Genomic DNA, 13,464 nt, shown 5'->3' with positions numbered 1-13,464 from the left:
TCTGAACCTTCAAATGATTGTTCCCCAGCCGGCTTTAACCTTGTACCCTTTATTTGAGTTTACCTTTCCCCGTTTGTGGAAGAATAAAATATATCTACAGGACAACTAAGGGTTAAACAGTTAAAATCATAGTGGTATACTATAGCACAGTTCCAGCTTTTGTTCTAGCAGGCAAACCTGCAGCTGCCAGCTAATGGAGCAGGAAAGGAGAAAAGGAGAATCATAAACAAGCTTCCTGGAATCCTTGAAGGAAGGCTAGGATGTCTGCCTCAACGCAAAGAGACAGGATCAAGCAATAAGCGTTTGTGCTTTAGAATATCCACATCTAGCACTACAGATGAGGTCAAACAGGGTTATCAATTCTCTGTCTCACTTTTTATCATCAGATGGGCTCCTCCTATGATCCTGGGTAGTCATAAGCTAGAATAGAACAATTGTGTACTGCATGCCATATACAATGATTCTCAATATAAGTAATTATTGAAGGTTAGGCAGTTTTATTGCCTTCATGCTCTTTGATATTTACGACTTTTACTATAACTATGTGTGTACTCTCATGCTTCCTTCAGGTGTCAGCTAGCTCCACTGAAAGCTGCTGAGCTCTACGTGATATCACGATTTAATAAAGGCTTCCAAGGCAAACCTCCTGTGCCTGAGTGTTCACTCCTATTTCCGCGACAATGTGGTGAGGAGGATTGGATCCGTCTGAAGTCCAGTAGCCTCTTAAGTCGAAGAGCTGCTTGAAATACTGGGCAGTTGGATCTCTAAATAAAAACAAATCCTCATGGAAAAAAATGGAGGAATACCTCTCCCAGGTTAGGAAGAATACGAACTGCATCGTAGCTGAGAAGGGGATGGCAGTGAATCAGCAACCTAGCTGAGCAGGGGCCCGCGAAGTAAAAGGGTAGCTACTGACGAAAGAGACTTGAATGACCCAAAGAATCGGAGGACTTGTTAACGAACTCTTAAACACTGGTGAGCGCATAGGGTAGGAAACGCACTGCGCTGCTAATTGTGCTCCCTTTTCAGATAAATAGGAGGTTTCAGCAGCAGAGCGGGCTCTCCCACTCCCCCTGCCTCTCAAAGTACTAAGAACAAACTGAAACCGGGACTGAATACGGGAACCATAAAGATGGATAAGAAAGTGGAAAATGAAGGATAATGGTAACTAAAGCTCGTCAGCAGGTAGGAGATCCGCTGGTGCCTCCGGAGTCGCCAGCTGACGTTGTTATACAAGAAACGTGTGCTGATCTGTATGCGGTGCCCTTTAGCAGCGACCTGTACGGGTGGACGCAGGGAGAATAGCCATATGGGGGATGTTTTAAAATGCCCCTTATCCAGGCGTGGTGGGATGGGGTAGCTAATGGGGCTGGAAATCCCAACTGGGATTTTGACTATATGATGGGTTGTTTTCGTAAAAAATGGAGGTGGTGAAATGCTACCAACCCCCTAAATTAAAGAATAAAAAGGAAAATCAGACTGAAATTCGTGAAAAGATGATGGACCAAAACCGGGCCCCCGAGACCATTCGAATAGATGTGCCCCCGCTGCATCGTCTGCCCCCCCACCAGCATATCCCCTCACCACCGAACCAATGGGAACTTATACATTGTATCCAAGAATCGTGGCATCTGGCAGCCCTCACTGGCCTCCCCTTCCTGACCATTTTAATCGATGAACTTACAGAAATCCAATAGGGAGACAATCCAAAAGGGCTGCTGCGGCTGTCGGGGCTCGTTTAGGAGAGGTACCAGGAGTGGCACCATCAAATGATGAACTGGATAGTACTCAATCTGGCCTCGAACCTCAAATAAGGGAAGTCTACGTCGGTCATCAGACTAATGACAATGGTCCGGCAAAATATACATGACTATGTGCCAAGGGGGGAGCGACAGCGCCTGACTCCACTTCTCGTGTAGCTCAGAATCCTTATAATTATGATTGGTGACACTGCTATATTCAAACCGTGGACTCCAGCCAAAGCTCGATCTATGATAGCCAAAGTGCCCAATCCTATAAAACATCCAGCTGCATTCCTAAATTGGCTAGAACAGATGTGTGACATTTACCAGCCCCTTCGGGGTGATTTGCAAGATTTATTAAAATTTGCTTATGGTAGCTCCTGGGCTGCCTTACAAAATACCATTCTGGTTCCGCCTGGAGAGAACGGAGACTGGAGGAAAGACAATGAGCTAACAGAGGGAGGGAATGAAAGTTTAGAACATTGGCTGCAGGGTAGTGGCAAAACTGCTATTATGGCAGCAGAGCAAAGACACGGGGACATGGGGGAAGTAAATCGGTGTCTGCAAAGGAAAGAGGAAAGCACCCCTGATTTTTTGGCCCGATTCCGTAATACTTGGGTGGAGCATGCGGGCGTTTCCCTGGAAGGTAACGGACCTTTAGCCATACAACACTGCTAAATTGTGTGCTGCCCCAACATGCCCAGTCTTTCAAAATGCAAAACTTAAATTGGCAAACTTTAAAAATGTCTGAAACAACCACTGCTTTGGTTAATATGGACCGAGGTGGACTATTTGTTAGGAAAAGGGAGGGTCGAAACAGCAGAAAACCCATTTTTTTTCAAAGTCAGAATAGATGTAACGGACTAGTAAAATACCAGAGAAGAGATAAATCCCTTGACACCTGTCACAAATGCGGAAAAAGGGGACACTGGGCTAGAGAATGTTGATCGGGACACCCTCGGGAACCTGTTGAGTCTCATGGCCAGCATACTGCGGAGATTCCCTCCTTTATTTACAGTAATACTTTTCCCCAGTAATGGGGGGCCCAGGAGAGGCTTTGGTACGGGGAGCAGTCGTATCACTTTCCCAAGACTCTGAAGCGAACCCTATGGTAACCTTTAGAATAGGGGACACACATTTATGAGCCTTGGTAGAGACTGGCGCTACCCTTTCCTCTGTACCTCCTCCCTGGGATAACCCCTTAGCCAGTTTAGGGTAGTAACCATAGGAGTGGTGGGCGTTCACCTATTGGAACCTCTATCTAAGCCAGTTGCCTTGTCACTGGAAGACAACCGTGTTGAAGAGAATCTGATAATTTCAAAAACTACTCGTTTATCCTTGCTGGGACGCCAAACTCTGTATAAATTAGGGGTCACTATTTACTGCACGCCACAAGGCATGTACATGGAAGTGCCCACACCCCAAACTCACCACTTAACATCCCTGCTCCTTGCCTCTGAGGACGCCCCCGAGACTAAGTCTGAACCAATTTTATACTGCTGGTAACTTGAAGATAATCCTTACAAGGAAAGGTTGGGCCGATTGTGGCAGGAACTTCATAGATTACTTAGCGCGGCACCTGTTAAAACTCTAAAAAGTGAGCTCCAGGTAATGCTGAATTACTCTCGTCTCCACTGTAACGCATGGTATACAGTGAAAGATAACCTGGAATATCATCAAAGGGTCAGCACTCTCATGGGAACCGTGACTCCCTTCTGCCCTGATCCTTACCTTTACTTCAGCGAGGCAGGCTTGGGCATACCGGTACACTTGACCACAGAGCAGCAGCCTCTGTTTCAAGAAAACTCTGGATCTGTACCCCATCTGACCCTAGCAATTCAGCCCCCTTTTCGGTCACACAATATAGGTCCTATGATAAAAACATTTCAACAGACCCCTACCTCTGAATGCATTGGGACAGTTGAATGGCTCGGATCTGTTGAGGGCAGGATCCATCTCCCAGGGATTTTTGGGGCCTCCTGTAAAGTAATTGACCCCCTAGCCAAGTTTCAATGACAACAGCCCCCCGAGCAATCTGACTTTATCAGTCCCTATGTGTTAGCCATAGTTGAGGGTGATCTGTGGGCTTTGCATAAAAGTCATGTCGGTCGAGTGCTCTCCACAGCAGATCATTGTGTAAAGCTGCGGAAAAATGCTGTCCTGCCCTGCATTCAAAAGTATGGGTTAACTCCTGACGCTGAAGCAGGCATAGCTCCCGTTGTAAATGCTCTGCTTCAACAAGGCGTTCTTAAACCCAGTGTTCACCCCTGTAATACACCCATATTACCGATACCTAAAATTGTACGGCCAAATGAATGGCGTTTTGTACAGAGCTTGTGGGCTGTAAATAGCATTGTGGTTCCCATAGCACCGGTAGAACCCGTTGTAAATGTAATCCTGTCCTCTATCCCGACTACCGCCGTGGCCTATACCGTGTTAGACCCGTGCTCCACATTCTTTTCTATCCCCCTCCATCCTGACAGTCAGTACTTGTTCACTTTTACCTATAAGGGGCAGCAATATACCTGGACGAGGCTTCCCCAGGGATACACTGAAAGTCCTCCTGTATACGTTGCTGCAGTAAAACGGGACGTGGACGAATGTCATTTAAATGGGAACTCCACACTTATACAGTATGCCGATGATCTTTCAGTGGCCTCACCTACACTGAGAGACTGTGTGAAAGACTCAGTATCTTTACTACGATTGCAAGCAATGAGAGGCCATAGAGTATCTGGGAGTAAACTGCAGTTCTGCCAGCCACTAGTAAAGTACGTGGGATTCACTTTAAAAACAGGAACTCGGCAGATCGGACCTGATCGAGTACAAGCCATCCTGCGAATACCTACCCCTAAAACAAAGAAAGAGATTCTTTCATTCCAAGGTATAGTGGGCTGTTGCGGACAGTGGATTCCCGAAAAACGTCGAAACGATGCTGTCCTCCGTGCAGCTATGATGAATGAAGTGCCTGCGGTTGTCCAGTGGACCTCAAAACAGGAGCTCTCAAGGCAGCTGTAACCATTGCCCCGGCTCTGGGGTTACACAACTATGAGCGTCCCTTTCAGCTACACGTTTGTGAAAAGAAGGGATTCGCCACCGGAGTTCTTACTCAAGACCCATAATGGAGGTAAGCAACCGTCCACTATTATTATTTTATGGCTCTTCCCGCTGTGGTGATGGGGATGCCTGCTTGTCTCTGTGCTGTTGCAGCCGTGGCCACAATGGTTGAGAAGTCATTGCCATTAGTCCTCAATCACCCTTGTGAGGTACGAGTGCCCCATGCCGTCATGCTGCGACTAAATTCTGCTGCTACACAACATTTTACTGCCTCACGACGCACGGGGTATGAAGTTATTTTATTTTCACATCCCAACTACACCTATCACTGATCACCGGCCATTAACCCTGCTACTTTTATTTCTGAGTCCCCTGAACAGGTGGAGCATGATTTCATTGCCCTGGTCGAGGAGTCCACTTCTCCCAGAATGGATTTACTAATGGACCTCCTTCGGGACCCAGACGTTACTTTTTACACCGACGGTTCCTCTCAGAATCCTAGAGACTATTTGCTCATAGCCGGTTATGCTGTCGTGAATCAACACCACATCGTGGAAGCTTACACACTACCCCCTGGCACTTCGGCGTAGGCAGCAGAACCTTTTGCCCTAACCAGTGCTTGCTTCCTGGCCAATGATCTAGAAGCCAATATTTATACCGATTCCCAATACGCCTTCGGTGTTGTCCACTCTTTTGGTCAAATATGGAAAAATCGGTGTTTCATTATGTCAGCAGGTTGGTCTATTAAACCTTCCCAGCTCGTGCTAGAAGAGATTCAATTGCCTAAATGTCTGGCAGTTATTAAATGTGAAGCGCACACTAAACTGACTGATGATGTCTCTGTAGTGAATGCTCGCACTGACCAAGCAGCTAAAGAAGGTACAGCCCTGCCCTGGAGTCTGCCGAGTTGCAGGCAGTCCAACAGAACTGTAATAAGCAGGAAACACGGGCGTGGAAAAAGGCACAATGCTATTATAAAAACGGTTTTTGGTTCCATTTGGATGGTCGACTGATTTGACCTCGTAGTCTGTTTTTGCCCTTGTGACGTCTAGTGCATGCACAGGCACATATGGGCAAAGAAGGGATGCAACATGTAATAAACCAACAATGGTTTTCACCTCGCATCAATCCAACTATACAAAAAATCACTCGTTCTTGCTTAATTTGCCAGCAGAATAATAGTGGGACAGAGGCAGCTAAGTACAATCACCTACCAATACCTAAAATGCCTTTAGAAAACTTGCAAATTGATTTCGTGCATATGCCCCCGGCCTCAGGGTATAACTATTTATTGGTAATAGTTGATAGGTTCACCCAATGGGTGGAAGCCTACCCTATGCGAAGGGATGATGTGCAAACAGTAGTGGGAATATTGTGGAAAGAACAGATATCTAAGTATGGAATACCGATGGGAATAAACAGTGATCGGGGAATGCACTTTACTGGGAAGATAGTGAAGGATTTAATGCACATCATGTGTTTTCAGTGGAAGGTGCATATTCCTTAACAGCCACAGTACTCAGGAATAGTTGAAAGGGTAAATGGGGAACTGTAGAACACCTTATCCAAGGTTTGTCAGGATACTAATCTTTCATGACCCGAAGCGCTCCCAGTAGTGCTCTTCGCTATGCGAAACCGAAAGAATAGAATTACTGGAATAACACCCCATGAAGACCTGATCGGATGCCCCATGACGACCGGCTCCCAACCTCCTGTATGTGCAGAGAAAGTAGCCTTAATTTGGAATAATGAACAATCCCTGGTTACGACCAGGCAAATTGTAAAACAGCAGCTGATCTACATGAGAGGGTCTGGCAGGCTCAGGCAACCATGGGAGATAAACCTATACAAACCTTTCAGCCGGGTTATCAAGTGTATGTAAAACATTCAAACAAACATTTTCTTTCTCCTAGGTGCAAAGGACCCTATCTGGTACTGCTGACCGCTCGAATGGCCCTGAAAGTTATAGGAAAAGAAAATTGGATTCACGCTACTCGTTGCAAGAAACATTGTCAGGCAGCCCTATAACCATTGCGAATAGTGTATTAACTTGCATTATGTATCAGATACTGCTTTTTGCTATATGTTATCCTTTTGCTGTTTGTTATGGAATGTACCTAAAGGATTCACTCCCCAACACATTTTTTGTCTTTATGCCGCACCTATGCTGGACAGGTAAACAGGGTGTCTGTTGGATATGCGCCCAGATTCCCTGCCATGGGGGTGAGGCAAGCACCTTTCAGTCAAAACCCCTGACTGAGGAAGAAATAAAGAATCTCACAAACTTCCATATCCAGTCAGATGATGCAGAACCCAATATGTTTAGACGGTGGTTCCCTCGCTCTCCCCCTGCTAAGGGGTGAAACTACACAAAGCATGGGATAAGAATCAGGCTTCCTCCAGAACCGATAAACGCCACGTGTTGGTGTTCGACCCCTGCAACCAGTACCTATAACCTGGGAAATACTAGTTGTCAAAACACCATATCTACTAGGCCTGGTAGTTACGATCCTCAATAACCTTTAAATGGTGCTTACTTGTTTTGTGGAGATAAAACATATCCCTGGCTGCCTGGGATGCCGCAATTATCTTTCTTTTTTAATCAAGGTGCCGATAATTGTGGAAGGGCAACTACCACTCCCACCTGGAGTAGTTGCTGCTACCTAGCATGTATGAATCTGTACCTCCGCGATATAGATAAGTTAGATATTAACCCACACCTGTGTCTGCATCACCGTGGCATTTTAGAGTCCGAGCGATTTTGCATGATTCTCATCCCCTCAACCAGGACTGCGCCTAACTCCCAAGAGGTTATCAACCTGGCATGCGCTTGAACAGTTTGCCAATTCAACAGCTGACGCTTTTATTAAGATACAAAAACAGAATTCATCTACCACTACTGAAATGATAGCCCTACGCCTGACAGCTCTGCAAAATAGAATGGCCCTTGATTTCCTCCTAGCTGAAAAAGGTGGCACTTGTGCCATAATGGGCTCAGAATGCTGCACTTTTGTGCCTGATGTTTCTGGGAATATTACTAAAACGGGACAGCATGTTATAGATAAAGTGCAAGAAATAAAGAAAGTTGGGGAAAGATTGAGCAATTTTTATAACAGGGATTCCTGGTGGGCTACGGTAACGGGGTGGTTCTCGGGTTGGGGAAGTTGGCTGCTTTATGTTTTAATCGGGTTAGTTTTAATAGGTATTATAGGGTGTTGTGCATGTTCCACTTTGAGGATTTGCCGTATCCGGTGTATTAATGGAGCTATGAATGGAGACATCACTGGATTAGGAGGAGCTCCAATTGTCCCTGAACTGGTCCGCACTGGCCCCAGTGAAACCCACTGGTGGGGAGAAAAAGTTTACCCTGCCAAGAATCGGCCTTTTCCTTATGGTTATGATCCCTTATGATGATGAAGATACTATTCCTCATTGGTATTAATCCAAAAGATTAACAAGGAGGAAATTGGGTAGAATAATATACTTCTGCAGGATAACTAAGGGTTAAACAGTTAAAATCATCGTGGAATACTACAGCACAGTTCCAACTTTTGTTCTAGCAGGCACACCTGCAGCTGCCAGCTAATTGAGCAAGAAAGGAGAAAAGGAGTATCATAAACAAGCTTCCTGGAATCCTTGAAGCAAGGCTAGGATGTCTGCCCCAACACAAAGAGACAGGATCAAGCAATGGTCGTTTTTGCTTTAGAATATCCACCCCCTAGCACCACAGATAAGGTCAAACAGGGTTATCTAGTCTCCGTCACACGTTTGATCACCGGATGGGCTCCTCCTAAGATCCTGGGTAGTGATAAGCTAGAATAGAACAATTGTGTACTGCATGCCGTAGACAATGATTCTCAATGTAATTAATTATTGAAGGTTAGGCAGTTTTATCACCTTCGTGCTCTTTGATAGTTACGACTTTGTCTATAACTATGTGTGTACTCTGAGGCTTCTTCAGAGTGTCAGCTAGCTCCACTGAAAGCTGCTGGGCTCTCCGTGATATCATGATTTAATAAATGCTTCTGACGCAAATCTCCTGCGTCTGAGAGATTTTTTTTCTCACTCTGATTTCCGCAACACCGTTCTTCCGATCGAAATCTATCCGTTCACACTTCTCTACCTTGAATTTCTTCTGCCACGTTTCTAGACAGCCCAGAAGCCTCTCCACATCATTCCTTCACTGTCACTGGATCAAAAGCCTGCGACTCCTCACTCTCCCCGTTCCTCCACCATCTCCACAGACAGCACTGCGGTTAGATGAACACCAAATTGACTGCAGCGGTTCAAAAATTTTGTGCAAGGGGATATTAAGGATAACAATAGATCCTGGCATTGGCAATGACACCAAAGTCCCAAGAACGAAAGAGGGGAAAAAAAAAACAATTACATTAGCCCACTACGTTCTTCAGGACCAAATCTAGCAATGCATGTTAAGCGTTTGGCTGGGAATATAAAAATCAAAAGATTTTCACAAGGACATGCTGTGCAAACTCTGTCCTCTTTTACCCCTCGAGGGATTGTTTGCAGCTGCCCAACTCCTGATATGACATTTTGCGCCATAGCGGTGAACACTGCGGTAAACATCCGCTAGTGTGCCTCTGGAGCCGCACTCTGCATAACAGTCTCTGTCGCATTTACTGCAACAGAAGACGGTTCCCGGGAGGCTGCAGCATTTGCTGACCTCGGTTTTCTCTTCTCCCCCAGCGGAACCTTCTGTTTCTTTTTGACTTTTCCAATGCCACTCTCAACAGGCAGCTTCCAGATTTCACGGCCGTCATAGACTCTAACTGTATACTGGAGCTTCTCCGAGCTTTCAGGACCCTGGTCCGCCCCTGCAATGCCCATATTCCAAAGCCTGAACACTTTTGGTGTTATTGCAAATATATAAGTGAAATTACATAGAATGGATATTAATCAAAATAATGTGCTCAAAGAAAACTCGAACCCCCTCGGGAACCAAAAGATCACAGTTTAGGCACTTGGGATTCCTGGGGATCACCGGGATCACCGGGCTATGCATATTGGTTTTTCATGCGTTGCTAAATTCGCCCGTCTATATATTGGGTTCTTCTTGTTTCCTTGCGAGCGCCAGTCGGCGTCACAACCCCATTATAACACAGGAGGAGAACCATTGGGCCAATGGGATCCAGGTTACTGTATGAAGAGCTCTCCAGGTCAGTCCATTCCAAAGCTTTATCCGCGCAGCCCTGCAATTCTATGTCTCACAAGTGCTACTCACATTTCCATGTGAAATTACTGATTGTCTCTCCCTGCGCCGCCCTTGTAGTCAGGGACTTCCGGGTCACACCCACTCACAGCATGGGAACATTCTTCCTCATGTTCTTTCCCAAGCATTTCTTGGCAAAACCTTAAATGCACGTTCAGAGAACGGGAGCAGATTTTCTCTGTCCACCTTACCTAAAGATTTAATTATTCTATACACTTCAATCAAATAACTTCTAATTCTGATATTCTACAAAGAAAACAAATCCAGATTTGCAATAATAATAATAAAAAATCAGGATAGGTGGAAACACTCAGCAAGTCTGGCAGCATCTGTAGAGAGAGTAACAGAGTTAACGTCAAGGCCAATACAACCGTTAGAGTACGTTTGAATTTTCCCAGCTCTGAAGTAGAGACATACGGACACCAAACGTAAACTGTGGCTCGCCTTCCACAGATGTTACCAGGCCTGTTGAATTTTCCGAGCCTTCTTGGTTTTAATTTCAGATATCCAGCATTTGCATCATTCTGTTTCACCAATACGGCTCTTCGGAAATGAAGAGGAGATAAGGATGTGGTGGCTTTTTATTTAGATTTTGCAAGCTAACCCTGAAGCTAGGATCATTCATACCGTAACCATTATTGCAAATCTCCTCTGCAACCGCTCAAGGACCCTTCCTAAAGTGTAGTGACCAGCACTGAGCAATAATCTAGCTGTGGCCTCATCGGTGTTTTATAAATATTCAATATACATTCCCTGATAACTTTCCTAAATTTATGAAGCCACAAATCTCACACGTTGTTTTCTAATTACTCTTTAAATATATCCTATTGAGGAAAATATGAATCTCCAGGACCCGTTGTTTCCCAGATTCTGAAGGGAAGTATATTAGGTGTCCCTTTAATTTCAGAATGTATCACGTCATACTGCTCTGTAATAGATTTGATCAATCATTTATTTGCCCATTTTTCTAGGCTGTCCCCATCCTCTTGCAGTCGTTAGAGGTGAAACTTGTTCTTTGCCATACGTCTAGGTTTAATATAATAGGTAAATTTTGTAACTTTACTCTGAAATCCAGTAGCCATCACACAAAGACACGCACCGACACAGGCACACACAGACACACACGGACACACACACACACAACACACACAAGCACACGCACACACAAACGCACTCACACACTCACACTCACATACACACTCATACACACACGCTTTCTCCCACACACCCACGCACACACGTGCTCACACACACACACAAACACACACAATCGCACTTGAATTCGCACTCACACTCACACACACACTCCACAAAAACTCACAAACAAATATATTCACAATGGCATTCACACACAGTCACACACTAGCACTTACTCTGTCACACTCTCACATACACTCACATTCACATTCAGAGACACACAAGCTATCTTTCTCTCTCTCTCTCTCACACACATACACACACACAGACACACACACACACAAACACACACACACACACACACACACATGACGTCAGAGTTTGTCATCAGGGAGCCATAGGGAAATCTACGTCAATGTGAATCAGATGGAAAGCTCTGCACTGGTTGAAATCATATCTGGTCAAAAGGAAGATAGTAGTGATGTTCAAAGCCAAACATTTCGCTCCAGGCAAATCGCTGCAGTGTGTCCTGAGAGTAGTTCCTAGGCCTTCAGCTGCTTCATCAATCCTATTGCCTCTATCATAAGATTTAATATGTGTATGTTTGCTGTTGTTTGCGTGGCATTCAGAACCAATCACATCTCTTCAAGCCTTGAAGCAGATCTTGCTGCAGGCAACAAGATTGGGAAATCATTCAGGGTTGGGTAAATAAGCAGTAAATGACATTCGCTCCACTCAAGTTGCAAAATATGACAATCTCATACAGGCCAGAATCTGAAGATCTCCCCATTACCTGCTTGCTGTCCTGAAACCCTTGCCATCAACATCCTGGGTTTATCATTGACTAGAAACTTAGCTGGAAAAATCATGTTAACGTTCTGGCTGCAAATGTCGGTCATATACTGGGAATTATGTGGCGAGTATCCCATCTGCTGACTCCCCAAAGCAGTTCCCACCACCTACTAGGCACAAGTCAGAAGCGTGATGGTCTACTATGCCCTGATTTGAATAAGTTCGACTAGCAACACTCAAGAATCTCAACTCTTTACAGGCAAATCTTCAAACATCTTTTACATTCACTATCTCCCTTTCTGCTGAATAGTAGCAACAGGGTGACTGTGCGGTCCCTCAGGAATCTCCGACACGTCTGCACCATGCTGAGCAGCAATCCTCCAAGGGAGACTGGACTCATCCGCTTCTGCCAGCCACCATCATCACCCTTCCCCACGCTTCCCCGGCTCCCACATCCCGCCACATCCCATCGCTCCTGGAGACTTTGAGTTCTGAGGTAACATGTGGTTCACCATCTAACACTGTGTCCAATAATGCATCTCGACACATTGTGGTGTGAGCTTCTGCAGTGGCGCAGAGTGTGTTGGTTTAATGTGATGGTGAAGGCTGCATGGTGTTTTCCTCCTCTAAGCCCGTGGTATATAGTCAGCCGGGCACAGATGCATGTCCGCTTGAATGTTGTGACCAGTGTTCTGATGATCTGCTCCATTCAATAATGGGATTAGCACTTATAAGTCTTCAGCCTAGAGCACACATGTTCTGATTTCTCCACCCCCAGCATTTCTGAAGCTGAACCCTCTGGTCATATTAACTGCCTTCTCCTAACCTGCGGCAGCCCACTTTACAGGAATGTGCTCTCGGCCCTATGAGCATTCACATCCCTTTGGCACAGTTCCTCCCCACCACCCCGCCCACCCCACCCCCCAACACCCCCCACCAGTAACACTATTTGGGAACTCAGTTTCAGGCCCGAACCACACTGTTCAGGTATTGGGGAACTGAGGGTGCCAGTGGGTCTAGATAGGTGCGCGTTGGGCAGGAATTCGTACGTGGGAGGCCAGGGGCTGGTGTCATTGGTGGATGAGGATGGGGGGGCGGGGTGAGGTGGTGTCATTGGATCGGGTGAAGCATTTGGGAGGAGGGCAGGTCAGATTGTGCTGGGCATAGGTGTGTAGTTGGGGGTTGGAGTAAGTGGGGCGGAGTCCCGGGGGTGGTTGGAGGGGACTCTTGTGGGGGAAGGGCGTTGGAGTCTGTTCCCTGAGAAGTGGAATCCCAGTGCAGGACAGTGTCCCATGGAGATGGAAGGGAGTGTCTGTCAATCCCAAAGGAGAGGAGTAGTCCCTTCTGGGGCAGTGGGGAGGCGATTGATATAGTCTGTGCAGTAGTTACCCAGAAGCAAGAATTGATTTCAATTCTTCTAACTTTTTCTGAGTAACTATTGATGTAGCACGGCCAGGAAGATTGGATATTTGCAATGTAGTTAGAGGGAAATTGCCCATGGTAAGT

This window comes from Carcharodon carcharias, chromosome 33, assembly GCF_017639515.1.
Source record: "Carcharodon carcharias isolate sCarCar2 chromosome 33, sCarCar2.pri, whole genome shotgun sequence".
Classification (NCBI taxonomy): Eukaryota; Metazoa; Chordata; class Chondrichthyes; order Lamniformes; family Lamnidae; genus Carcharodon; species Carcharodon carcharias.
Note: the sequence above shows the minus strand (reverse complement) of the source record.